This window comes from Mus caroli, chromosome 6 (genome assembly GCF_900094665.2).
Source record: "Mus caroli chromosome 6, CAROLI_EIJ_v1.1, whole genome shotgun sequence".
Taxonomy (NCBI): Eukaryota; Metazoa; Chordata; class Mammalia; order Rodentia; family Muridae; genus Mus; species Mus caroli.
The window spans coordinates 48,892,601-48,920,398 of NC_034575.1; the positions used below are offsets into that span (position 1 = coordinate 48,892,601).

Genomic DNA, 27,798 nt, shown 5'->3' on the forward strand with positions numbered 1-27,798 from the left:
ATTCTCAGAGATCCCGCAAACAGCTTGTCTGTCTGGGGAGTATGAGTACAGAGAGTCCTAAGACTGCTTCATCATAACAATCAGTTTCTGTGCTGATGCTGTTTGCAAGGTTTCTCCAGGATAAAGAAAATTGTTACACAGTAGAGATTGGACTCAAGGCTGCTGAAGGGAGAGTCCATGCCTTATCAACCCGCTGTGCTTTCATAGCATCCCTGTGTATTTGGAACTATGTCGCACTAAGAGAGAAGGGGGTGGCATCGACATTAGCTGGCTTGACACCTTCGAGACTATACAGAATTTTCTCTGGATGTGTTAGTAAAGGCACGAAGTTTTTTTGTTAACTTACTAATTCAAGAATTGAATTAGTTGGCTTATTCTGTGGTTTTGACATGTGAGGTACTAGTGGCCCTAAAACAAGGACAGCATTTCTGTCTTCAAGGATATAGATCAGAAAATAGGACAGAGGGGGTGGGGTTTATACACTAAAGGCCTGATCTACCATGAGGGGCCAGAGGGCTTTCGCAAAGGAAGGAATATCTTAGGAGGAAGATGTTCTTGAGAAAATCAAGGAGCAGGAAGATGTGGACAAGAATTGGTCTGGGTGGAGGTGGTCAGAGAGCATATGATAAATCTGAGGGCTTAGCTGAGATACTGTGTAGTTTTGGGAGTAAGAGGTAGAAGATGAGATGGGGCTGGTCCTGGAAGTTACATTATATATAGTACTAAATTTTTTTGGACTTTGTCACCAAATCAGAAGAGAATGACTAAGGCTTGCAAGAAGACATGTTAGAAGGTGCAAGTTGCACTTGAGAAAGCTTGAAGTGATTTCAGGAAAAGGAGTAATGATCTGGAGCCCTAGAGCCCTGGAACCCTGGGGTCCCAGAGCCTGGGAGCCCCGGAGCCTTGGGGTCCTGGAGCCCTGAAGTCCTGTAAGCCTAGGTTGAAGATGACAGGAGACCAGACATGAACTCCAGCAACAGCAGCAGAAGTTGGCAAGGAGCAGAAAGTGTGTGGGAGGCAGAATGTGACAGATCAGATGGCAGGGGTAAAATCAGTGACATGATAGGGGCAGACCCAGTCTGGGACTTAAGAAAATCACTGAATGTTAGTGTCATTAGTCAAAGCAAGGAGTTTAGATGGAAGATGGGATTGTTTGTTTGTTTGTTTGTTTGTTTTTGTTTTTGAGACAAGGTTTTTTGTTTTGGGTTTTTGTTTTGTTTTGTTTTGTTTTGTTTTGTTTTTGAGACAGGGTTTCTCTGTATAGACCTGGCTGTCCTGGAACTCACTCTATAGACCAGGCTGGCCTTGAACTCAGAAATCCACCTGCCTCTACCTCCCAAGTGCTGGGATTAAAGTTGTGTGTCATCACTGCCAGAATGATGGGCTTCTCTTAAAGGAGCTTCCATTGTGATAGAATAGCAGCTACCAAGATGAAGGCACCAGTACCACTGAGCTGAGACATCGTGTGTGATGTATCCAGATGCTGCCCCAGTGAACATGCCCTTCATTAGGCTCTGGGCCAGGCAGTGAGGCAGAAAGGAATGTTGTGGATTCATTTTCATATACAGCTCTTCCTTTCAGAAACCCCCTGACTTGGGCAAGCCTGTTAACTTCTGAGCTTCCTTTTTAACACTAAACTGAACTCTGAGCTTGCTCAGGTGATCATCACTTCCTCCTGCAGCCTGCCTCCCGCAGGTCCATCCCTTCTGTATCAGCTCTTCATCCAGGAAGCATCACCCTTCACCCAGAACCTCAGGGCCCCTCTCACCTTCCTCTCAGCTAAGCTGCTACTTCCCAGAGGACAGAGCTGCGAATCTTTGTTCTCTGAGTACCAGAGCACTTTCACCATGTATTAGCTGGTTTGTAAATATTAGGCATGGTGAAGTGAAGACATGCTGCAAACCACCTGGGTTTCCTTGCTACCTTTCTACTAAAGGCCCCAAGAAGCTGCAGAACCAACATAAACATACACCTGGAAGTGAGCTACCACAGGTGTTTGGTGAACGATGGGAGGAGATGGGAAGGTTTATTCTTCTCAAGTTACCTTTTTCCATTAGAAATACACTTAACTGTAAGATTGGACCTCTAAAAACTGTTCTTTTCCAAATAGGACTCTCCTATTTGGAACAAAATGGGTAGTGAATAAATAAATAAATAAATAAATAAATAAATAAATAAATAAATACTAGAGAGAGAGAGAGAGAGAGAGAGAGAGAAGCCCCCATATCAGTGGTTTATACAAACAGCATTTTTTTCCATCTAATAAATAGATCAGAGTTGGATAGCTGCTGGCTTTGTCTCAGGTGCCTAGCAACACCACAGTGTCTCCAGCTTCTACTCTGTTGTAGATAGTGGTGGTAACACATTAGTTGTTTCTTGGTTAAAATCTAGGTGTAGATACTGATACATCACTAGATACTGAAGCATAAAGAGAATAGGGAATGGAAGGGCAGAGACAGACAGACAGACAGACAGACACACACACACACACACACACAGATACACACAACTCCCACTTTCAATTTATCAATCCAATGGAGGTCGCCAGGTAACAAGTGCCTTTACTAGCCAAGCTATCTCATCTATTCCTACTATATTAACTTTGATAAGGTTTATTATGGTTGTTGTTGTTGTTTGAGGGGCTTTGTTTTGTTTTCTTTTGGTAGTACTGGGAATTGAACTCAGCTAGGCAAGTGTGCTAAGAAAGTCTCGGTGATCAGGAAAGGCACTGGCACTATAGTCTTTAGTCTTTAACTGGTCATCACTCTGGATTCTGTCCATAGAGACGATGGGGAGAGCGGCTTAGTTATTTGGAACGTGGCTCCCAGAGACTGAATCCTTTTGCAATGTCCAGAGAAAAAGGACCCAAGAAGTACCACATGTGCCATGAAACATTGAGCTCTTGAACACAACAACTTCATGATGCTTTCAGCCCCAAATAGCCCCACTCTGCAGGCACCATCACTTTGAATCAAGCATTTCAAAAGCTGAATTAGTATATCCTCCAGAAACTGCCCAGCTTGTAAGATCAATGGCTGTCCATGCAACTAGTTTGTGCTTTGGGGCTCCGTAGAAGACCTGGTGGGATTTCTACATGACCATGGAAATAATTCTTCTCTGCAAATTGAGCTTTCCTTCCTTTTCGAATCAGAACACAAGTAACTAAGTAAAGAGAGTGAGGATTAATGACCCAACACTGTCCTTGGCAATTATTCATGCAGAAAGGTTAGTGACTTTTAGTTGAAGTATATTCTTCATGTCTCATGTCCGGGATCACGGTATTATGGTGCTACACATAACCCCTTCTTCACCTAAATCAAGAGCAACTTTTGTCAGCTCAAAAGTAAAAGACATCTTGAGTGCGTTATTAATCCTTGCTATAGCCATAAGTTTGTCAGGCTATAAACATAAGTAAATAGGAACGTAGCTGAGGTCTACTGGGGATATAAACTTGGACCATGGGAATGGAGAGATAGGTTGCAATCAGGTGTGGTAGCCAGCTGCTGGCACTGACTTCCTCAAGTGTGTTCCCAGTACTAGAGCCAGGACTTTGAAGGGTGAGAACCTGGCTCCTTAGCTGACGCACTGTAGGACCCTGCAGAGTAACAAGCTCACAGAAGAACCTCCGACCCTAAAGAACCAGTCAAGAGTCCAGCAGGACATCCTTATCTGACAAGAATGCCTAAGATGTGAGAGGCAGGAAATGCCAGCCTGAATTGCTGCACTTGGAGCAGCTGAGTGTACACAGGAGCCTCAGGCATAAATCTCCAGTATCCTCCAAGCTCTGGACAGCAGGACAGGGAAATGGGACAGACTTGCTTCACTCTAGATTTCAAATTGCCTTCTTCCTACTTCAGCCCCACCGGAAGCTACTTACCTCCCCGTGTTACCAGGATATTTTGTGCTCACCTATCTCTGAGAGCAAGCTTCTCTACCGCCCCCCCCGCCCCCCACCCAGCTCTCTCCACCCACACACCCACCCCTGCCTCCCAAGCCCAGGTCTGAATTGGGTGTCCCTCTGCTTGTACGCGCTGCATGTCCTCTTGGCTCCGTATTGTAAGTACCTGCTAGCGTTCATCGGGACAACAGGCTGTCCCATTCTCCTTTTGTCCCCTTGCTTATACGCGCTGTCTGGGGCTTAGCGAGGGCTCAGAAATGTTTGTAATATATAGAGGTGGCGTGCAGGGGAACTCCAGCCCTTGGCCCCATTGTCCCCGTGGCTCACACTCGGGACTCTGTACCTGGGAGCTGCGCCGCGCAGCCAGGACCGCCTCCTGGGTGCCAGAGCGACCCCGCCCTCTGGGCCGCGTCCCTGTGCGCTGGGCGGCGAGGCTCCAGGGCGGCCGCCAGGAGCAGGTGGGGGCGGCGGCTCCGCCTCCGCGTCCCGGCAGCGCTTAAGCCCGGCTGGGAGCGAGCGAGGAGCGCAGAGTCCAGCTTAGCCGGGCGCGCAGAAGCAACGCCAGGCACTGTCTGCAGCCCAGCCGGGATCCTCGAAGCGACGGGGACGACGGAGACGACCGGGACAGCGGGGACGGCGGCTCCAGCTAAAGTCCAGTCGGCCGGGTTACGGCCAGCTGCAGGTAGCTGCTCTGCTCGCGTCCGGGCCCTGGGTTAAGTGGCCGATTGGGGTTGTCGCGAAGGGTATTGGGGACAGTCCCGAGGTGGAGTGGGCTCCCGCGTTGTCAAAGACACTGGGCGAGTGAGAGTGCCCAGGACCCTCTCCAAACTGTAGTCCCCAGCTGCTCCGTGCAGCCCTAGCGGCAACCACTCGCTCCCCGACCGCCACGGGTCGGAAAGGGACCATGGCTACACCAGGTCACCTCAGGGCTCCCTGGTGACCTCCCAGGACAGCACTCTTCCGTAATCAGCTTCTGGCACCGAGGCCTCATAGCCTGATGCCCCAAGGGGGCTCTGCTTCCCTTCCCCCACGTCAGCCCCCCACCCCTCCCCTGAGAACAAAAGGGTGGATCTTGCTTGTGTTGGGGATGTTAAGGAAGGGTCCCTGGCGATAGGAGAGATCTGGGAACCTGCATAATCAGACAAGGATTGAGGATACTGGACCATTTCCCAGAAAGAAAGCCAATTCCTGAGGGAAAAAGTGACTTATCCAAGGTCACACAGTTCCTGGTGACAGAGCCGGGCCAGGAGCTGAGTCCTGACTCCCCGAGGCTTATTTGTAAGCCTGCCGAGGTCAGGAGCCAGACAGAGAATGTATGTGTCTATCCATATCTCTAGCCATTTACATCTGGCCACAAATGGCCGTTAAAGTCCTTTGGAGGTGTGCAGGACTGGGTAATTGTGGCCATTCCCCTGGATACCTAGCCAGGAGCTCAAGGGGAGCAAGCTTGGGAGAAGAACACGCTGGACTCTCCTGTAGGATGCCAGACATCCTTCCCCTGTGGAAACAATGTCTTCTGCGTGCTTGGAGTGTCTGCCGTGAGTGTGAGAACCTGAGTTGGATAGATGTTCTGCCCAGAAACCCAGGAAGCCTGTCTAATGGGCTCAGGATAAACCAGAAGTATCTCTGACCCACAGTCTGGGGACTCTCGGAGGAAAGTTTCCAGTGGGATGTTGGCATTCTTCTTCTGTGCCTGGGGTCCTTGGATGTAAGTGAGAGCATTTGTTGGGCAGACTTGTGTGACTTTAAAAGCTTGTGTGCCTCACTGTCTTTGCCTTCGTCACCTCAGAGAGGGCCAGGAGAGGGTTTCTTGCTGCCAGTTAGTAGTATAGTCATCAGACACTCTAGCCTTGTTTTTAATGTTCACTCCTTTTACTTTCTGTGTAAGTATTTTCCAGGCATGTATGTCTATGCACGACTCTGTGCGGGGAACCCCCTAGAGGTCAGAAGAGGGCACTGGATCCCCTGGACTAGAGTTAGGGATGTCATGTTCCTTCCTGAACCACTGTGTGGGTGCTGGGAATGAGTCCTAGTGTTCTACAAGATCAGAGTTACCACCGATAAACTACCTGTCCAGTCCCAGCCTTCTTCTAAAAGTGGTCCTCTCTAAACTGTAAAGTAGTGGTAGAGGTCAGAAGTGGACGGCCTTTGGGCTTCCTCCTGGCCTGGGCAGACCTTCAAGGCACTTTAGGTCTGGACGTGCTCCCCATACATGGAAACTCAGGAAGTTGTGTGCTTTAGACTTGTGCACATCACTTGTGGCTTTTTTTTTTTTTTTACTTCAATAACAACTTAAGTGGATATTTGATGCTGAAGGGCACTGGGCATGGCAGGGCACAGGCTGCTGCAGGCTGCCAGCTAATGTACTTTAGAGATGCATTTTAAAGCAAAACCAAATCAGGAAAACAGGGAGAAGGACAGGGGAGAAAAAACACAGTGGGGAAGTAGCAGGAAATGGCCAGACACTGTAGATGCTTCCATATGCATTAACTCGAGCCCTGTGGTTCCTGTAACTATTGTGCCTTTCCACAGATGAGAAATGTGAAGAGACAGGGGTTAGCTGAGTGTGCCGAGGACAGGGGCCTGGGTCTGTACACTTCAAACTGGAAGTGCACCACCCACATCCAATTGTTGGTGCCCAAATCTGGGCAGAGATGTCAGGCTGCCTTGGTAGAGCTGCTGTACACCCCTTTTAGTCCTTCCAGGAGCCTCGGTTTCAGGCACTTGGGAGTGTGACTTGGTGCTACACTAAGTCAGCCAGCAGCAGAAGGGGCGGAGGAGAGCGTGTGTGTCTAAGAACATTCAGTTTCAGGAATGGGAGACAGCCAGCTGGCCCAGCCTGGCAACGCTCTTTTTAGGCGATTATTGTTCAGCAACTGTAGAGTACAGGTTGAGATTTTGCAGTCATTCCAACACACACAAAAAAGGAATAATAGAGCCAGAGAGAGAGAGAGAGAGAGAGAGAGAGAGAGAGAGAGAGAGAGAGAACGCCGCCACACCAAATGAGATTAGCACTGAAGAACAGAGAGGGTTTTCATCAGGTAGCCTCAACTTTTCCTGACTTTTCTATGCTTGACAGATATAATAGATATATATCAGTGCTAAAGTTTAAAAATCTATTAAAGGGCAGGCAAGATGGCTTAGTGGGTAAAGGAGCTTGTGCCAAGCCTAAAAACTGTAGTTCAACCCTCAGAATCCATGTGGTGAGAGAATTGACCCTGCAAATTGTTTTCTGACCTCCAGAAGTTCAGTCACAAACACACACACACACACACACACACACATGCACACACACAAACAAAACAAAAAAACAATCAAAACCAAAAGCAAAAAAATGTAAAATCAATTTATAAAACGTAACTTAATAGAATAAATAAAATGTCTTGTATGCATGTGATAAATTTTCAGGACACAGTCACATTATAAAGAGTGACGTCCTGGGAAATTTGCCCTGTTATATGACCGAATGTCCTGTGTCTGCTTTGAGTCCCAAACTTAGAGACATGGGAACATGTTTGTTTTAACACATGCTTCTGACTTCACATTGAATGCTTGTCTTCTTGGACTATGGGGTTTAGGAGTAGAGGACACTGAGCAGGCCTACCAAGAAATCTGTGTGGGGGTCCCCTGAGCAATGAGCCTGTCACACAATTATCTCCTGGCGAGTTCTGCCCTCTCACGGCGATACTCCCGCCATCTGGCTGCTGAAATATTTACAAAGGAATTGTAATATTTGACTAACTTGGCTCACAGCATCTGACAAAACAAACTCGAAGAGGGACCTAATAGATCCGAGTTCAGCTGGGTGAGAAAAGGATTCTTTAATTCCTTGGCCACTGCCACAGAGCCGAGGGGCCATTCAGCTCCACAGACACCCCACATGCTCCTCCCTGGCCGCAGCCAGTAATGCAGTGCAGTTGAAACCTCCCCTTGCTATTGGATCTGGCTCTTTCCTTTCTGTGGGGGTCACTGCAGAGGGGCTTTTCCCACACCAGGTCTGCAGCCAGACATTGCATCATGAACAACAGCATTCACACACCAAGGGGCATACACTGAAACAGGACAGATGTGGAAAAAAAAAAAAAACTCCGTGTGGGTGCCGAGTGAGCCAGACACTGTTGGGAAATGTTCCGGAAGTCCCATCCTTTGTGGGTGATGGATTCCAGTGACAGGTTGAATCTCAGATGGTGGTACCCGGAAGAGACAGCCAGACCTATCTTTGGACTGGATGTTAGAGTCAGCTCCAGGAGTTAGCTGGGAAGAGGCACAGGTGGTTTCAGATCAGTATACGCAGCTGTCAAAGGAAGGCACCCAGCCTACTATGTACTGTTCCTAATAGCTAATGGCTAACTCCTGCCGGGGCTAAGCTAAGAGTCTGAGAGATGCAAAACCATCCCAAGAGCCCTCCCAGGCATAAAGATTTCTAGGTTTAACTTGTGGAGTCAGGATGCTTCCACTTCATGCAGATAGAAACTGTGTTGTATATACTTCAGAACTCATTGACCTAAGTATATCATTGATTCTCTGAATGATTGTTGGCAAATCCCCTAAGTTCTGTGTGATTCAATTTCTTTCTATAAAAATGGGAATAATAAAAAGGCCTTAAAATAATAAGAAGGGTAAATAGGACTGTGCTGTATTCATGGTGATCCTCAACAAATTAGGGATACTTTTGTTACAATGGTAACCTTGTGCTTTTTTTTTTTTTTACAAACTATGGGCTTAACATGGTCTCCGTTTCATAAAACAATTTGAGTTTGCCAGAAGTAGGTAGAAAGCAACTGAAAATTCATAATGAACTGAGCTAAAAGGAACACACAGAGCAGAACTTGAGACTACCCCTAAACCTCACGGTCCATAGAGATCAGAGATAATGTATACAGCAGAAATGTTTTATAAGGTGAATTCAGTGTTCAGAGGGGAACCAAAGGCTGGTCAGAGCTTCCCGGCAGCCAAAGCAAAAAAAGGAAAACACAGATGGTTACCCAATCTACAGCAACCATGAGATAAACACAGATCCGATACCAGCTCTTCCTGGTCCTGAAGCCTTGGATAACTTTCTCCTGGCAGGCCTTTAAAACCAGCACTGTTGCCATGGAGATCTAAGTCTTCTGCAGGATTCTTGCCTACTACAGACAATGGGAGTTTTGTGGCAGAGGACAGTGCATGTTTCCTGGAACTTTTTTGACTCTGGTTCTGGAGATGGCATGCCCAGAGCGCAGCTAAGGAGAGCACCTGTGGGAAGGGCCAGGACACTTTGGCCCAGAGACTTGCGAGAGCACAATTCCTCCTTCTGGGGATCCTTAGGAGAGTCAGGTGGGCAGGTTTGGCTGAAGCTGTTTGCATGAACCACATCAATCAACCAGAAAAGACCGAAGGGTGGCTGGGAGCGCCACCCCTTTAACAGATGGGCTGTGTTTGCAGATTTTCTTCATTCTAGCAGCCAATGCTTTGCTGTACCTGCAAATTATGTTCCATGTGCATGTGGGTGTATGTGCATGCATGTTTGTATGTTTGTGGGTCCATGTGTACGGATTTGCACAAATACAGATGCACATGCATGTGGAGACTTGAGGTTGGCGGGAATCATCCTTGTTGCCTTTCCATCTTATCTCTCCATCAAGCCCGGAACTCACTAATATGGCGAGGCTCATTTGCCAGCTTGCACTGAGAATCCCTGTCTCTACCTCCAAAGCGTCATTACAGGCTCACATCCCACCTGGGGATCTGAACTCTGGTCCTTATGCTTGTATGGCAAGTGCTTTAACCCCTGAACCTCAGCCCCGCTCCCCCTCCACCACCACCACTGGTAACATTTTTAGTTTCCAATTTAGAAAGGAGAGGAAGAAGAAAGACACTGTGGCAAAAAAAAAAAAAAAAAAAAGTTGTATTTCAAACTAAAATACTGATAGCCACATTGTTTCTCTTGCTCCCCCTCCCCCCACCCCATCTCTCTGTGTGTGGGTCTGTCTGTTTGTCTGTCTGTGTATGTGTATAATGACCAGATATGACTTGATTCAACTAGGATTGTATTTAGCAGCCAAAATAAACAGAAGAGTGTATATACAAAATAAACAGAAGAGTATATAGAGGCAGGTTATTTGTTGTGTAAAGGCCAACCTCCCCCAAAGGCCATCCCCTGCTGCTGTAAGGAGCACTTGCCACAGAGGCCAGCTCCTTACCGTCTTTCTGTTTCTCTCCCTTCATTACAGATGACGACGTTTGTAATACTTCATCCTAAATCTCTTTGCTTCATGGTCACAAGATGGCTGCTGTAACTCTGGGTTGGCACGGCTAGTCTAGAAGAGAGGAGAACACTATAGCTAAAGACGGACAGTGCACTATTTGAGAGGTTTTGCCTTTTTATTCAGTAAATGATGCCCTGCCTCACTCCCCACTCCCCCCAGGCTCAGCTCTCATCTCATCGGGCAGAATGACATCACAGGATTGCTTAAGTGTAAGAATCTGAGAAAGCAGATCTTTTCAGCTGAGTAGGCCCTCCCCCATGGGGGCGTGGTTAGTGGGTAGAGATCAACATTGCCTTCATTAGTCACAGCCTGACTTAATTAGCAATTACAAAGGTGACTCAGTCATTTTAAATGTCACACTATCCACATCTTCGAGGCAGAGTGCTGGAAAAGGAAGTAAGGTCTCCAAGAAGATTCCTAGACCTCCCTGCCAGCCCCGCCCCTTCCGGGGTCTTGGTCTCAGTTCCGCTATGCCTCTACTCACCAAGGAGCTTCAAAGTCATTTCAAATTAAACTCACTTTTCTCTGCTCGCGCTCCCTTCCCCCACTCCCCTCTTTAGCTCTAGGTCATCTGTCCAGTAAGGTGTTCTTCTCCCATTTCAGACACCCAGCTTTTCCCACTGCTGTCAATCAACCTCTCATGAACAGTCTCCCTTGCTAGTGTTGACTGCTGGATGATGGCTGCTGTTTCCTCTCTACAGGCTACGTTCCACTTGCAGCCCTCAGGACTGAAACCACAAAGGCCTACCCATGTCTTACTGCCTGCTTGCCTTCCTGCGTTTTCCCCCCTTATTATTAATGTACCATTGTACAAATTAAGGAAAGTCACTGGGATGTTGCCACATGGATTTTATCTAAAACCTTACAAAATAAATCCTATAGCCAAATTCCATGGAAGCCTGTCCACTGTGAGCAGCAGCCACACCCTGTACTGGGCACAGCTGGCTCCAGCTCCCCACTTGTTTGGTCAGGGGAGGCCCACTCTTCCTTCTTTGTGTTTGCTTGAGTCCTGTGGAAGTGGTTCCTTCCTTGACTTCTCAGATATGTTTCCAAAGCGCTTTTATTTCTCTTGATGCTCCACGCCCTGCATTCTGCCTTGCCTGCTGTGACTAAAGCCGCTCTATCTCCTAATTACAGCTTCACTGAGATACTTACACATCTTAAAACATCCTTTATTGTATTTAAGTTACAACTAGAATATGCAGAGTCAATAGCATCGTCCCCAAAGATGCTCCTCCATGGCTGCTCCTCTCAGCTCTGACCATCATTAATGTACCTTCATGCTGCATTTGCCTATTCTGGCCTTTTCTCAGTGGATACGTACGGGTACTGGGGTGTGTGTGGGGAGGGGGTTGCTTTTTCTTGCAGTAACATTTAAGGCGAATCCACAATATAGTGTGAAGCAGTCTCCATGGCTTTTTATTGTCCATTCATACTGCATTCATGAGTTGATGGCCATGAGACAGGTTTCTGCCTATGGTTGACTATGAATGCTGCTGGTCTAGAGATGTGGCCCAACAGTAGATTGAACACTTGCCTAGCATGCACACGGCCTGGCTTTGATTCCATCATTACAGAGAAGGAACAGGAGGACTAGGAAGGGAGGAGCAGCGAGGGGAGAAGGAACAGAGAAGAGGAAGAACAGTGCCAACAATTCTACGTTTAGTAAGCATGATCAAGTGTGCTCAATGCATGGTTTACACATGTATCGAATTTTACCGTGTCCTGTTAGTATGCGCAGTGGTCATAGATCAGTGGTCAACAGTGCATGTATGCCGTCATTTGCAGACTCAGGGGAGATGGATGAACTCAGCAAAGGCTGGGTGCAGAGGAGCACGGGTCTGGTATCACACTGACCTGGGTGCTCTGTGGTTTTGCGATTCTTCAGCTGTTGCTTCTCAGGATGATTGCTTACACATCTGAACCCCCTTTCCACATCTTGGAAAGGGGACTGATACTATATGTCATGCAGAGTTAGGTCTCTCTTAGGGGGGAGGGTGAAAGCGAATTGAATAGGTAACAATTAGATTGCTGCTTATGATCAGAACATGTGAACTGCTGTTTTGTTAACAAATTATTTGCTAAAGTATTCTTATAGCCATGCCTTTTAGTATTGTTTTGGGCATGCTGGGGACCAAACCCAGGGAGTCTGCCTGTGTTATGCTATTGAGCTCATCTCAGACTGAGCTCCATCAAGTAGACAGCAACCATGACCATTGGGGAATAAAGATATAATGAAAACTGAATGTGCCTTATCAGAGTGGGTGATGTTTACACACACACACACACACACACACACACACACACACACACACAGAGACAGAGAGAGAGAGAGACAGACAGACAGAGACAGAGAGACAGACAGAGAGACAGAGACAGAGAGACAGAGAGACACAGGCAGAGAGACACAGACACAGAGGAGAGAGATGGGAAAAGCAAGAAAAGAATGAGAAACATACTTTCTACTTCTTTTTAACGACAGAAATTGGTTTTAAGTGTCCACTTAGAGCTGATGTTTGTTCTAATATTCTCCTGATATTTGAATGAGATATCTTTGTTCCCACTGTTCTGTTTTACAGTATGTCAGAGGAAAAGATGAATCACTCAGACGTAACTACTAAACATGACAGATGAACAACTATCTCGAGTGCAAAATTTGTCTTTCCCACATTTCAACAACTCTTGCAAGGTTTAGAGTTGTTGCTCTGATTTTTACCCAAGTGTGTATGTTCTAAGGTCAAGGGACTCACTAGCAGAGTTCTAGAGAGAAGACCAAAAGTGGAGTGGGCTGCTGCCTGGCGTGCTCCTGTCTGGTGTGTACAGATGCACAGTGCGTTCTCAGTGGTTGTGCTCACCCTGTTATGTTCACAGTATCCACGTAAATTGCATGTAGGCAGATGTGTGTATACTAAGAACAATAGCCCAGAGCATCTGTCTGTGGAGACTGGGGTCCATATTTTCTAGGAAAGGAAGAAAGCCACCAGTTGTTATTACTGTTGGTTCCAAGCTGTGTGTCTTGTGGCCAGCATCCTGTGGTGTTCTACATGTAATGGAAGACAAGGATTGATTCACAGCCAGAATCAACTCACAAATAACTCCCATCTCGTAGAGTACAACTCTTTAAACGGTGGGGTCATGTATCTGATTGTGCCAATCTCAGGAATGTGGTGACAGTAAAAGGTCCCTGAACACTCGGTAACCAAACACGAATTCAGAGTTACCCATCAAACCTGCAATGCAGTCACCTGGGTTGCATCATGTGACTGCCCTGCAGCTGTGGCCATGGCCATGCCTGGGTCACTCCAGGTGCCACTCTACCACACAGCACCCACACAGATACCTGAAACCCCTCAGGTCAGAGTCCAGAGCATTGCTAAGTCCCAAACTGCAGTGTTTTCCTGTACCTGCAAAGTTTTCCACTCCTGTGGGAACGTGGGGGCTTACTTATTCCCTAGCGTGTATTCCATTAAATCGACTGTTCGGGTTTAAAAACTACTGTTTGAGTCTCATTCACCTGATGATCAGTTTCAGGCTAGCCTGGTCTACACATTGAGTTCCAGGACACCCAAGGCGACACAGTGAGACCTTGTCTATAAAACAAAAGAAATTAATTAATATTAGTTTAGGATTAAGACAGAATTTTCCACAGTTTCTGAAACAGCCCTGTTCTCCTTAGGTTGTTGTTGTTGGTGGTGATGGTGATGGTGGTGGTGGTGGTGGTGGTGGTTTGGTTAAATAGGGTTATCTGAGAAGAGGGATCCTAAATTCAGAAGATTCCTATATCAGATTTACCTATAGGCCAGTCTTTGGGCATTTTCTTGATTGATGATCAATGTAGGCAGGTCCAGACCATTGTTACAAGTGGGCAGTGCCATCCCTAGGGAACCCCGGGGAGAAAGTCTTCAAGCAGCCTTCCTCCAAGGCTTCTATTTCACTTCCTGTCTGTCGGTCCCTGCCCTGACTTCCCTTCCTGAAGGACTGTCAATTGTAATGTGAAATAAATCCTTTCTTCCACAAGCTGCTTTTAGCCAGCAACTCATTAGAGCAACAAAACCAAGCTAGAACAGGCTCTAATACATGTCTGGGATTTTATACTACACTTGTATATGAAGAAGCAAAATCAGTATTTATTATAAAATCAAATTATCAAGCAATTATGAAAAATATTGAAGATGGGAGCCATCCTATGGTATCAAAACGCAGTCAAGATTTAGGTCTTTATGGAAAATGTAAAAAGCACATTTGCTTTCATCATGAACAAATGGTGACATTACATGATTATCCAAGAATTGAGGAATTTTGTTGTTTATGTACTGTTGTTATTTATTCTTTTAGAATTTCATACAATGTATTTTGGTCATGAATTTTTGGTTTTTATACCTATTTTACACATCTGTATGCCCGGGCAATGTAAAACCATCTCAGGGGGAAAAAATCAAAATGGAAAAGAGTTTAGGAAGACAGCAATAAAGAAGTGAGCTCACCTTGTGTTTGTAGAAGGTCACCGTGAGCAGTGCTGGGGCAGGGATTCATTCCACCTCTGACTGCTTTTCTAGCATGCTTGGCCAGTCCCCCTCCCCGCCACCACACACACACACACACAAACACACACAACAACAACAACAACGTGGATGGCAGTGACTGTGAGTGGGGACCCACATAGGAGCAGACCAAAGGGCTCAACTGCAGCTCTTAGCACAATTTAACACTGCTTTGATTTCTTTTCTTTTTTGTTCATCTACATTACCTGTTTAGGCACAGAGGTCTCCTTTGAGTAGCATGAAGCTTAAAATAAAATACTTCACAGTTCCAAATAAGGAACCCAGAAAGAACTTGCAAGGCTCTTACTGAATCTGTTCATCTTAATTCGGAAACAGGTAACATTGCACAGATGCTTCGAAAGTATAAAAGAGTGTGCAGTACAGACTGTTCCCAGGCTACCACTGCGTGCTCTAGACGCTGTCCTCGTATCTAAGCATAAACGTGGATATAAATACAAAGCATAAATAGAAACCCACGCAGACTGTGTGCATTTGCATTTGCTGCTGGCTGCTTTTTTTTTTTTTTTTACTTACTGTCACCTAGAGACCATGCCAGTTGTCACACTATGTCTACTATATTCTTTATAAACAGCTATCTTGTTAACCATTATAGGGGATGAATTAACTTAGTTCCCAAATGATAGTAGGTCAGACACTTTATTTCTGGTCTCTAGCTATTAAAAAAAAATACTGTTTCTCATAAGTCTAGGCATGGCATAAAGATAAAGTCCTAAAATTGAAAAGTGTGTGTAAAACTTGATACATGTGACCCCACACTCTCCCCAGCACATGAGAATGAGTGACTCCTGCTCTCTGTGGAGTGCAGGACAGTGAGTGAGCCCCTACCCTCCAATGCATGTTTATCCACCTTGTGAGCCTAGATGACCAGATGGACACACAGCGGTATTTTGTGGGTTTAACATGAATAATTTGGAGCAACATTGAGCGTGTTTTAATGTCGTTTATACTCTTTGTTTTGTTATGAACTTATAAGTGTTTGTGTGAAAAATAGAAAGCCATATTACTGGACTTTTAATTTGATATCGTTTCTCCCTAATTTGCAGTTTGCTTGTTTCAGTCTTATTTTTCTCCCATCTGCAGTGATGTATGCCTTTAATATTGTGTTTTATGTCCTTACATGCTTGTTAACTGCAGGGACATTTCCCCTTAGAGCTTTTTTAAAAGGTCTTTCTTATCTTGGAAGTTTCTGTTTGTATGGGGGGATGTATAAGATGTTGGGTGTGTATGTATGTAAGTGTGCATGTGCATGTATGTATGTATGTGTGTGTGTGATACATCCAAGCATGGCTCATGCCTTTGAATGTACTGGTGCATGCACCCGTGTGTGTGTGTGTGTGTGTGTGTGTGTGTGTGCGCGCGCGCGCGCGCACACACAAAGACCAGAGGATAACACTGAGTGTCTTCCTCGGTTGTTCTCAGCCTTATTCTCTTGAGGTAGGGACTCTCAGTGACTCAAAACCCACTTTGTTAGCTAGGCCAGCCAGTGCCATCCCAGACTCCTCCTCCTGTCCCCACCTCTAATGCTGGGACTTTACAATCCTGGTCAGCTTTTCTTTATGCGGTAGCTGAGAATTCAGATTTGGGTCTTCGTTGCCTCATTGCTTGCTGGCGCTCTTACCCCCCCCCCCAACAGTCTCTGCCACACCTTGTCTTGGAGGGGTTTTTTTTAAGTCTTTTATATTTTTCATTGGCATCTTTGTGTCTAGTTTGCTCCCCAGTTTTCTCAATCATTTTTATTAAATAACATGTCTTCTTTTCCCCTCATCCCAAATACAGTGTCTTTTTATAAATATCTAGAGCCAAAACTTCTAAATATAGAGTTGTTTGGGGCTCTAAGATTCAATACCCATCTAACTCTCTATTCTTCCTAATGGTACGGCTTTATCACTTTGTTACCCAAGGACTTGAGTTTTGCTGTGAACTTGAGAACGTCTTGCCCCATTCTGATCCATCATGATCACTGAAGTTCGCAGCACAGTACAGACCAAGTTAATGTTTGTCTGGCATTGGTCTTTTCTGCTGGAAAGTAAAAGTTTGTTTTCTCTGTGTCTTCTCTGTTTCGCAGCCACGTCTTACATGTTCATCTTGTCTCTGCTTATTCTGTTCCATATTTTCAGGCTGACTTGCAAGAGCCATTGTCTCCGAAGGCGGCAGTATTCTCCAGCAGCTGTTTTCTATTTACAGAAGGGATGCTGAGAGTTTGTTTACTGGTTCTGAGGAGTCACCTTTAAAACTTTCCTTATTGAAATGTAAATGAAGAAAATATCTAATAAAACATTTTTTAAAAAATTAAAAAAAAACTTTCCTTATGATTCAAAGTTATCTTCCTACTGATTCTCTTAGGTTTCCATGTACATTGTCATATTACTGAAGAGGGGGCAAGCAAGCTCCTTTCCAACTAATATATAAATATATGCTTTATTTCCTTTATAATTGAATCGAGTGACTCCCACCTCTGGAGTGATGACATCAGGAAGTGACAACAGTGCATTCATTCCTGACTTGTCCCTGACTGTAACTGGAATGTATTGAGTCTTCCCTCATTTACTATGACGTGTTTTGCATTATAATCAGGAGATAGCTGTGGAAATAATTCTATTTATATCGTTGTAGGTGGGGGAGTATGAAAGGTGTGTGGGCTTGTGTGACACAGCGCTCATGTGGAGGTCAGAGGACAACGTTGTAGAGTCGGTTCTCTCATTCTCCCTTTGTCTGGGTTCTAGGAATCAAACTCAATGTTGCAGGCTTGTGCAGCAAGCACCTTCACCTTCAGAGCCTATATTGCTGGCGCTGATTTTCTTTTTCAATGCTCCTACTATGAGGAATTAGATTAGGAGGTGGCTTTTGCCTTGAAATGTCCCTGCCTTTGATTTTTCAAGACAGTGTCTCATTATATAGCTATGGCTATCCTGGAACTCACTCTCTGGCCTCCAACTCACAGAGATCTGCCTGCCTTGGCCTCCCAGATGCTGGGATTAAATAAGGTGTGTATCACCATACCGGGCTGAAATGCCCTTGTCTTTGAACTGGCCTTGGTTGATGGCTGTGTTACTTTAAGTATTTCAGATTTCTGCTTGTTTATGTTTCTCAGATCTTGCTCGTACGTGAGGTTGGTCAGTGCTGTGGGAGTTAGGGGTCTGTCTGTCTGTCTCAGCTTTGGGTCTGTCTGCTGTCTGTAGATAGGCTCTTCCCTGAGTAGCTGGGTGGAATCTGGTGATAGGGCCCTTCTGTTTACTGTCAGGAAACCTTTGACATCTTCAGTGTGTCCCATCCTTTCTTGGTCACTTCACTAATCCACATTTTAACAGAAAGCAGTCCACTTTAATCTGTGCTTTCAGATTAGAACAGAAGCGTTTAGCATCTTCCTGTCACAGCCTCCCTCCCTTCCCTGTTCTTCCTATTTTCTGCTCTTTTGGAGGATTTGGTTTGCTGTCTGATTTTCAGAGAAGCCTTGCGCCTTTATAAGTCCTAACATGTATCATTTCTCTAATTTCTAATCTTTAAACTCACAGATAAAACGGGTTCCTTTCTCTCAACTCCCTTTAGTGGAGCCTTTGCCATTACAGTCCTCTTGTCTGTCCGTGTCACTGTCATCGCTGACAGCTCTGATGTGCTCTGACCTGTGCTTTGGCCGTGTTCCCTCTGTCACAACCTGATTTCACAGGATCGTTCAGTTGTTTATTTAGTGCTCCAGTGTTTTCTGTGCTAGCATTTGAGGGTGTTCTCTGAGTCTTCCTGTATTGGATTCTGAAGAGAGTCTAATCTGCTGTGTTCCTGCCTTTTGGTTAAGGCCATCCTCCCCACCCCATCCCCGCCCCTTTCTCCTGTGCACACACCACCACCACCCCACCACCCCCCGCCACAGGAGCAGTGAATGTACAGTGTTTCTGTGCCTATATTAAGAGCTACTTAAAGAATGAATCTTTTATGCTCAGGAAATGCAGCCATTTTTTTTCTACCTTCCATTTATATAAGCCTTTTTGTTTGTGTATCTGGCATATGCATTGTTTCTGTGGGTGTCTGCACAGGTGTGAGCACACATGGAAGTCAGAGGTCAGCTTCAGGTGTCTTCCTCATTTTCGCGCTACCTCCTAGTTTGAGACAGGGCCTCCTCTCACAGCCTAGAGTCCCTCAGTTTAGCTAGTCTAGCTGGCCGGTGAGCTCCAGAGACCTGCCTATCCCCACCACTGCTGGCCAGCGATGGGGCTAGAGATGTGAGCCCAACTTTTATACAGGTCCTAGGGATCTGGACTTGGGTCCTCATGCCTTTGTGGCAGTCACTTCAGTACTTAGCCATGTTCCCAGCCTTGGCATTATGTTTAAAGTGCTGTCTAATAGGTCTGATGTGGGCGGGCAGTTCCACAATGAAAACCCCAGCTCTGTCCAGTCTCCCTTGGGTGGCCTACAATGGTTTTGTTTGTTTCCTTGCTTGCTTGAAAGGCTCACTGTGGAGCTCAGGCTGGTCTCGAACATGCACCTTTCCTGCCTCCACTTCCTGCGCACTGGTGTTGTAGAATTGATCTACCACAGACTCCTTGCAATTTTGCATTATTGCTCTGGTCAGTACTAATTGGCAGTTGAAATTTCTGGTGCTTGCTTCCTCCCCCCTCCCCATCCCACCCCCCACACCCCTTTTACAATCTTCAACATTGTAAAGAATTCATATTATCTTATTTATGATTTTGGACTGATTTCAACTTTTTTTGACTCAGTTTTCGTGGTTTGGATAGCGCACAGGAGGATTTTGGTCCGATCTGAAAGCATCCTCAGTAGCGTGCAGGCTTAGCTGACTCTGTGAATCGATGGTCAGATACCTTTGCTTTTATTTTCATTCTGTTCTGCTTAAGTTTTACTGCCAACTTTGCCCTTTTGCCTGTCACCTAATGAACCATTTTAATTTGTTTTGTTTCCATATTCTACCTGAAAGTAGACTCTGTTTTAACTTTTTCCAGATGCCTCTATAGTTAACTCTAATCTCTGAATTCCTCTGGGCCCTGGTTTTGCTTGTGTATGTTTTTAATGTAGTGAATGTCTAATTCTCTTTCCATAATCAATGCCAAATACTCACACACACACACACACACACACACACACACCATTCCTTTTGAAATCTCTCCATTTTTTTGCCATTCAGTTTTAGCTGTAGGATTTTCCCCTTAATTTTTCTAGTATTTACACTTACATTTTTAAATATACTTTTATTCTTGGACGTATATGGCTGACTCACTTCACAGGTATTTTGACTTTCTGTGTAACAGCTAAAATGTCAATGTGTCTGTATTCTCCACTGTGTGTCCCTTTTTGCCTGAAGATTCTTGCTGGTTTCATCCCCGGGCTGATAGTCTGGATGGTAGGATTCTACTTTGGATATTAGCTGCATTCCTTCCTTTTTATTAGTTCTAAAGTTAGAATTCTTTGTTTTTATTCACCTGCTCCGTCCTCTCCTAGTCCTTTCCTACCATCTTGCTATTCTCCTACTTTCTCCAAATGGCGCTCCCTCCTTACCCTTAAGATCCTAGCCAGGCAGTGGTGGCACACGCCTTTAATCCCAGCACTTGGGAGGCAGAGACAGGTGGATTTCTGAGTTCGAGGCCAGCCTGGTCTACAGAGTGAGTTCCAGGACAGCCAGGGCTACAGAGAAACCCTGTCTTGAGAAACAAAAACAAAAAACAAAAAAAAACAAAAATCCTATCCTCCCCATCAAGATCCTGTTTCTACTTCCATTATACACACACACACACACACACACACACACACATGCACGAACATACTTTCCACATACAAGAGAAGACATGCAATGTATATAGAAAAAGCTGAGATCTAACTGGGAGCTGAGAAGAGAAAATAGACCCAAATAAATGGCAGTCACACTATGCTACCTGTAGAGCCAGGCTTTTCCTATGTACTATCATCAGTGCACATCCGGGATTTTGAATTTGGTATATTTAAAACATTTACACTTGCCTTTTTACTGCAATGGCAGTTTAGCTGGATATAAATATTGGGTCTTACATTATCTGTCTGGAATTCTGTGATGTGGATAATATCTCTAAAGCTGTATCATTCTTCCTTAGTTATCACAAAAACCAGCATTGCTTTTCTCCATAATAATAAGGAATGTCAGGAAAGATAGCTCAGTGGTTAAGAGCGTTTACTACTCTGGAGGACTCACACGGGGCCTCGCTAACCATCTGTAGTTCCAGGAAGCATCACCTTGTGTAATAGTTAACGCTTCTAAAAAATGCACCTCTTCTTTTGAAAATCAGAGACCATCTTGTTCATTACATCTCCTAGGCACAGGGGCCTAAGCCAGCATGTGCATCCCTCACTGGAAGATGCTGCTAAGGACGTTGACCCTGTGTCTGGCAGGTTGCTCACTGCCATCTCTAGTCCGAATGATGTTACCCCAAAGGACAGCATTTCTGTATAATGTGTAGTTCCCAGGGAAGAGGTACGACCCAGCTGTTAAGGAGTTCAAAACACCCTCCAGGTAAAACCTTGCACCTTAAATTACAGAGGTAGCCTTCATTTTATAAAGTGATTTGTTATACAATAACGGATAATAATCTGATTGTGATGATGGATAAGGTGGACTCTGTTTTCCAAAAGTAGAGCTGTGCTCTTTAGACATGTAACTATTACATAAACTGATGTTTCCTTACAGCTGTGTGATAAATATAATTTTAATGATCCCAGTTCTTTTAGTCATCCCAGTGGTAGAAAAAAGACAAGACAGGAAGCCAGCACTCTGCTCTCACCCTGGGGAACCACGCACATTGGTTATTATGCGTTTGAGTCATGGTGAATATTATCAATATCTCCAATTTTCCCTTCACCAAGTGCTGTTCAAACATTATAAAGAATTCAGTGAATGAGCTGGTAACCAATTTGCATCTCAGAAAGAGTCTAATAAAAGGAATCTGATTTATGAGCTCACTGCAGGTGGGACACTGAGTTTCATACCGATGGTGGTTAAGGAATGTATCATTTGAGAATCTGCAGAGATGAGCCTCTGACTGTTCAGCTAATAGCGTACTGGGACATCTGAGCAGGATGGAGCTCCAGAGCCGATGTTGCACTGGCGTTTCTCTGGTGCTGCATTCTTCTCTGAAACGAGACAGGCATCCTCACCCTGCCTTAGTCATTTCCAGCTCTAAGTACAGCCTGCCAATTGCATGGGCTTGGCCTGCTGAAAGTCAGTGAATCTGGGAGAAACTCAGTTTTCTCAGCAAGGACACAGCTTGTGGCTGTGAGCCAGTGTTCGGCATCCTAAACTCAGTAGGCCTTTGCTGGTTTGTGTATCCCTTACTGGGAGACACTGCCAGGTATGCTGATCCTGTGTCTGGCAGAGACGCTGCCTTTCTCAGGAGCTTCCACCAGAGTCTCTCAGAATGTGGTACCCAGGGATCAGTGTTGTGGTCCCCAGGGATCAGTGTTGTGGTCTCCAGGGCAGCAGTGTTGTGATCTCCAGGGATCAGTGCTGTGGTCTGCAGGACAGCAGTGCTGTGGTCCCCAGGACAGCCATGTTGTGGTCCCCAAGGATCAGTGTTATGGTCCCCAGGGATCAGTGTTGTGGTCCACAGGGCAGCAGTGTTGTGGTTCCCAGGGCATCAGTGTTGGCCTGTCCTGGGGGAGTAGGGAGGAAAGCTTGTGTTCAACTCCTCTGAAAAACATGTGACCATTATCCTAGGCCTTTGCTCCCAAGGATTCGATGTAGGTTCCCCTGAGAAATTGGAGATGAGTTTTGAGGGCATGTCGATAAACATCATCAGTTTGATAATGATTGTGTTTGTCCTTACTACTAACTTCCATGGATGGTGGGTACTCTTCCCTTACCATTTACGGTCAAAAGTTAAATTTTCTTTTTCAGAGTAAATGCTTTTATCTAAAAGCATGAGTTGATTTATAGAAAATGCTGAAAACCTAAGTTCAGGTGGGTGTTCTAAAATCCACAAAAGCCACCTGCAGACAGGCAACTGAGACCAGCTTAGTGCAGAGAGAATGCTGGGCCCTGGACCAGGACAGCAGCCCCTCCAGGGCTCAGTGTGAGTTCCACAAAGCAACCTAAGCATCCTTATGTGAGAGGCTCGAAGAAAGGCACCTGCTGCGAGCTGTGGCTGGGTTCCCCGCGGCTCATCATAATACAGTCCCAGGGTTCTCTAAGTGTTCATACAGGTGTATGTTCCATGCTAAGCACATTCCCCCTAATACCTGCTGCTTCCATCTCCTCTCACCTCCCTCCCCACTAGTCCCCTCTGTCCCCCTAGACAGTTTTACTCTGAAATGCCATGTCATATATCCATACCTGATTTTATGTAGCTGTATGAAATCCAGGAAGTTACAAGTGAGAAAATATGATATTTTATTTTTCCTGAGGTTGGCTTTAATTCTATCAATAAATAGGATTGCCTTCACCCGTTGTTCTGCGAATCATGTGACTTTGTTCTTCATGGCTGACATTTTATCTAAAAGCATGAGTTGCTAGAAGTGTGAGTTCAGGTGGTGTGTGTGAGAGTTTCTGTCTACCACATTTTTTTGATTGGAAGTTTCTTCCTTTTTTTTTATTCCTGTGCTGTTTTTACTTCCCCTCCCCTGTCCCCTTTTTACTCAGGTCAACATCCCTTCCTCAAAGCTGCCTCTTCAGAGGGCAAATATTCCCAGCCATCTTATATCATGTAGAGTGTGCAAGAGGCCAGCAGGAAGACAGGCTTGGGGGAGAGAGTGGGCTGGGCAGGAGATCCTGGACAGGCTGCTCAGAGAATCTTCTAGATAGCAGGTGCCAACAGGATGTGTCTATAAGTGACCTGCAGACCATCTTTAAGCTATAAAACTCCTTTGTTATTGTGTATTTACAGGTTGCAAATTTTCCATGCATATTTTGAGGATCCTTAATTCTCAGTGCGTTTGCCCAGAGTCAGAAGTTATCCTGTCCTGGCTGCAGGACCCTTGTGATAAATATACTTGAGTGACCAGTCCTTAGATGGGACAGGCTCTCAGTGGTGTGAGTGTAGGTTGCCTCCTGGGGTTCCTTCATCCCTGTTAGGTCAGAGGAAGTGGATCTCTATTCTTCTATCTGGTTTCATGAGCTAACCAATTGGAGAAACTCAATTAGAAGTGTTAAGACGAAGGGGGATATAGAAAAACCTTATGCTCAAATCTCCCTCTGAGTGGACACAGATGGCTGGCCATGCAAAGAAAGGAGACCCAGGGGCCAGGATAGTTATCACCTATATCAGGGAAAGGCCTACCCACCTCCACCCAACCCCCCAAGCAACCAGAGCTCTCTGGAAATAGTTTGCAGTACGGCAGTTTGTGAGAGAGCTGTGTGACACACAAGTTCTGTTGGCCCACTGGGGCATACAGATGATTTGAGAAATGCAGACAGCCCTCCAAACCATCCATATCTGCTGATTAAACCAACTGTGGACTGAGTATACTAGGAAACGTTGCTGCTGTGCTGAGCGCACGCGCACACGCGCGCACACACACACACACACACACACACACACACACGCACGCACCGTACATCCCTGTGTGTCCATCTTTTCCTCCCATGAAGTTATTCCCTGAACAATGCAGTGCAGCGACTGTTTGCACAAAATTTACCGTGTATTAGGTATTATGCATGATCTATAGGAAATCTAGAACATCTCAAGGCTGTGTGTAGGTTACATGAAATAAACATATGCCATGTAACAAATACAAGGATTTGAATACCTGAGAATTTGGTATCCATGGGAGTTCCTGGAACTGACCTTGCAGATACTGAAGGAAAACTATATGAAGTCACATTTCAAATTTGAATTAAAATAAAAGCTGGCTTTTCTTGGGGAGAGAGGAGGAAGTTTTGGCCAATACTGGGATTACATACCTATGCAGTACCAGTTATTGAGAGCTGAGTGTGGACCTCCAGGCCTCAGCCCACTACCCCTCTTTGTTGTCCTATTTGAATCTGTGGCCACAGCCTGCTCTCTACTTAGGAGGGGAGCTGGAGAAGGGGTCCTGGGTTCTGGCTGGCTCACACCACAGGGGATTTCTTGTGTTTTGTAGAAAATGTGTTTAAAGATAGTGGGAGGGCACAAGACAAACATCCACCTCATCTGCAGAGTAGCTGAGCACCACACAAACTCCTGTGTGTCCCTAGCCCTCTGCTCGTCTCTCCCACTCAAGCAGACACTTCTGTTCCCCTGTTTTCATGCCATCCCTGCTAAGGACAGGTCTCTGAGCCACCTGCTGGCCTTTTGAAAACTCAGTAACTTCCACCAAAGGTTCCTTTATTATGCCCCCACTCCAGACTGAAGTGCGGTTGCCCTCCTTGCTGTTCCAACATGCATGGGGGCGTTTATCCTCCCAGCTTCCATTGGGGCGTTTATCTTCTTCCTTTCATGATGGTTTTCCTAGTTATTCGTGGTGATGCTAAGCACAGCCACTGTGTTCTGGGACCTGTATAGAGGACCTGTCCTGTGGACTCTGTTTAGGCTAAGCATGAAGCCTTAAAGCACTTATATTTTTTTCCAGGAAAAATGTAGCTGGGGAAAAGGCCAAGCAGACCTGGGACCTAGTCTGTTGACATTCTCCCTCCTGTTTAAATAGCTAATGTGTGTGCGAATGCTGCCTTTTGAATATTTCACAAGTTAGGAAAAAGTATAAAAGCTTTTGGATATCTGGCTTTTTAAATATCTTAAGCATTTTGAATAAATTTCAGAACAAAATAAAGATTGTTTTTTTAATGGTTGAAGAGAGCATAAAGCATCAAAGAGCTTGCTGGTGCCGCCTGTGACTTCCTGGAGCTTGGTATTCTTAACTGTCAGACTCTAAAATGTACCTCTCTAGAAAGTCATTTGATGATTATATCTGTCAAGGGGGGGAAAAAAGCTTCCATAGCCACGAAGCACTACACACAAAAAAATATCCTTTAATCCCAAACTTTGGAAAATTATGCCCTGTGATTTCAGCAAGGCTGGATCCCAGGGGTACCTAATTGCTCTGCAGTTCCCTGGGACAAAGCCAGGTAAAGAACAAGGGCACAGAGGGAGAAACAAACAAAGGATCATTCTCACCCTGTGGGCCCTCATTCTTTACTTGACCTGAAAAGCATTTTTAAATCTTTGCAAACCGAAGTAATGTAAGTAGCACACACTGGTTAGTTTAATGAAAGATGTGGTACAGCTGAGCTTAGGATGTGAACAGAAACCTCCTGCCAAGACCGGCCTCCTTTTCAGCTGTATACAATTGTCTGTCTCCTCATTCAGTGATCTATAATAAATGCCCCGAGTTTCCCGGCTGCTGGTGGTACCTCTCCATCAGAGCAGACAGGCCACCCGATCCCAGCTTTCCTGGGCATGTGTCTGTGTCCTTATTTCTTCTCCTCATCACATCAGACCAAGTCTGAAGCTGTGACTGTTGTGGCATATAACATATGCCTATATAAGCCAGGGCAGGCCTGTTGTCTGTGAAGGACTGTTGTGGGAACTCTGGCTAGCTTGGCTCAGAGTCTGCACCATGGAAAAGGTAGAGAGAAATAAATACCAGTGGTGACAGTGTTACAGAATCATGTTGCTTGGTTGTTTTGCCTCTGTAGCAGTGAAGAAGTATACACGTGCACACACACACACACACACACACACACACACACACACACACACGGGTTGCAAAGAAATGCATATATCTGGAGATCAGATATCTTATAATATTAACCATTAGAAACAGAACTGTATTTGTAGAACCTTGCCAGAAGCTCTGTGTGCCACAAACACCAGGAACACAAAGTCTACACAAGGAGACTGCACTAAGACAGCTATACAGAAACAGCAATAAGGGAACGTCAAGGAAAGGGATAGCTGACATATTAGAAAGGCACGGGAAGATGAGAGCACTCTGATAAGCCTTGCTTCAGGCTGGCATCCTGTGTGAGGCTGAACGTGCGACATTGAGCGGTCAGATGTCATTCTGTGTAGAAGATGAGATCTGTGCAGAACACAATAAAACTGATAGAACTGCAGGTTAAGGATGAAGAACTCACAGGGAAATCACTTTAGAATGAGGGAGGGGTGTGTGTGTGTTTATTTTTTTTTAAACCATCTTCCTTCATTTATTATATCCATAGAAATAAATAAGTCAGCATTGTAAATGGGCAATTTGAGTGACTGGCACAGTTCACTACTGTCTCATCATTGATAGCTTATCACAATTACACATCAAATATACTAAAACATGCATAATTAAAATTCACATGAATCCCATTGATGGACACAACTTTTGTTCTGTTTATAAAACACTAAAAGCCATTTAAAGTACTTATGGGATGAACTGTGACAGAAACCCATACAGAAAAGAAAATAATATACACTTGACTGGCTCTACATTATAACTTTCATCCATTCTTAAAGATGAAATATAAACCTTTAATTCTTCTAAAGTCCATGATTTAACAACTGTTTCTGTGTTTTGGTATGATCCTCTGAGAAACAGCATGGGTGCTGTTTCTTTTATCTTATTATTGAATATCACAGTGTCTACAAATAATTCCACTTCAGTATTGAAGGGACAGGCAAAAATAAGAATAAAAGCAACATTTTCTAAAAGCGTTTCCTTTTAAATGTACCCATTTTCTTTATTTCCAATTAATTTAACATATTTATTTATTGTCTTTATGAATGATAGAACAACTTATACACTTATAAAATCTTATGCAATCACACAGAGAAGAGACCTATGGGCATTGGAAGCACCTGTACTGAATTCCTACAGCTGGAACAACAGTATTGCATCATTTAAGTAATTGTAATTGCTTGTATTGCTTCCTTTTCTTTCTGGTTAGAGTCTAANACATAGATCATAAAATCTGGAAGGAAGATCTATATTATAGTTACCTTGTACCTCAATGTCTATGAATTATATTATAGAGTCCACTGAAAATTATATGCTACAGGACTTTTCTTGCTCTTAAAGAACAAAAGAAAATGAGAAAAGTTAAAGTATTGTCTTATAGACAGTAAAAATTTGGTTATAGAATAACAGAGTCATTTCATAGAAACCTGGAATTATTGGGACACAGCAAATGAAGTAAACTGAGATATTGTAAATATAT

General features: G+C 44.9%; 1 protein-coding gene across 2 annotated transcripts in view; it reads left to right on the forward strand.

The window, feature by feature from the left end:
* The first annotated feature begins 4,391 nt into the window (after positions 1–4,391).
* Positions 4,392–27,798, forward strand: part of Wipf3 (WAS/WASL interacting protein family member 3) — a 77,306-nt gene continuing 53,899 nt past the window's right edge. For both annotated transcript variants that reach the window (XM_029478622.1, XM_029478623.1), the window contains exon 1: positions 4,392–4,580. The gene's annotated coding sequence lies outside the window, so the exon portion shown is untranslated. The remainder of the gene's footprint in view (positions 4,581–27,798) is intronic.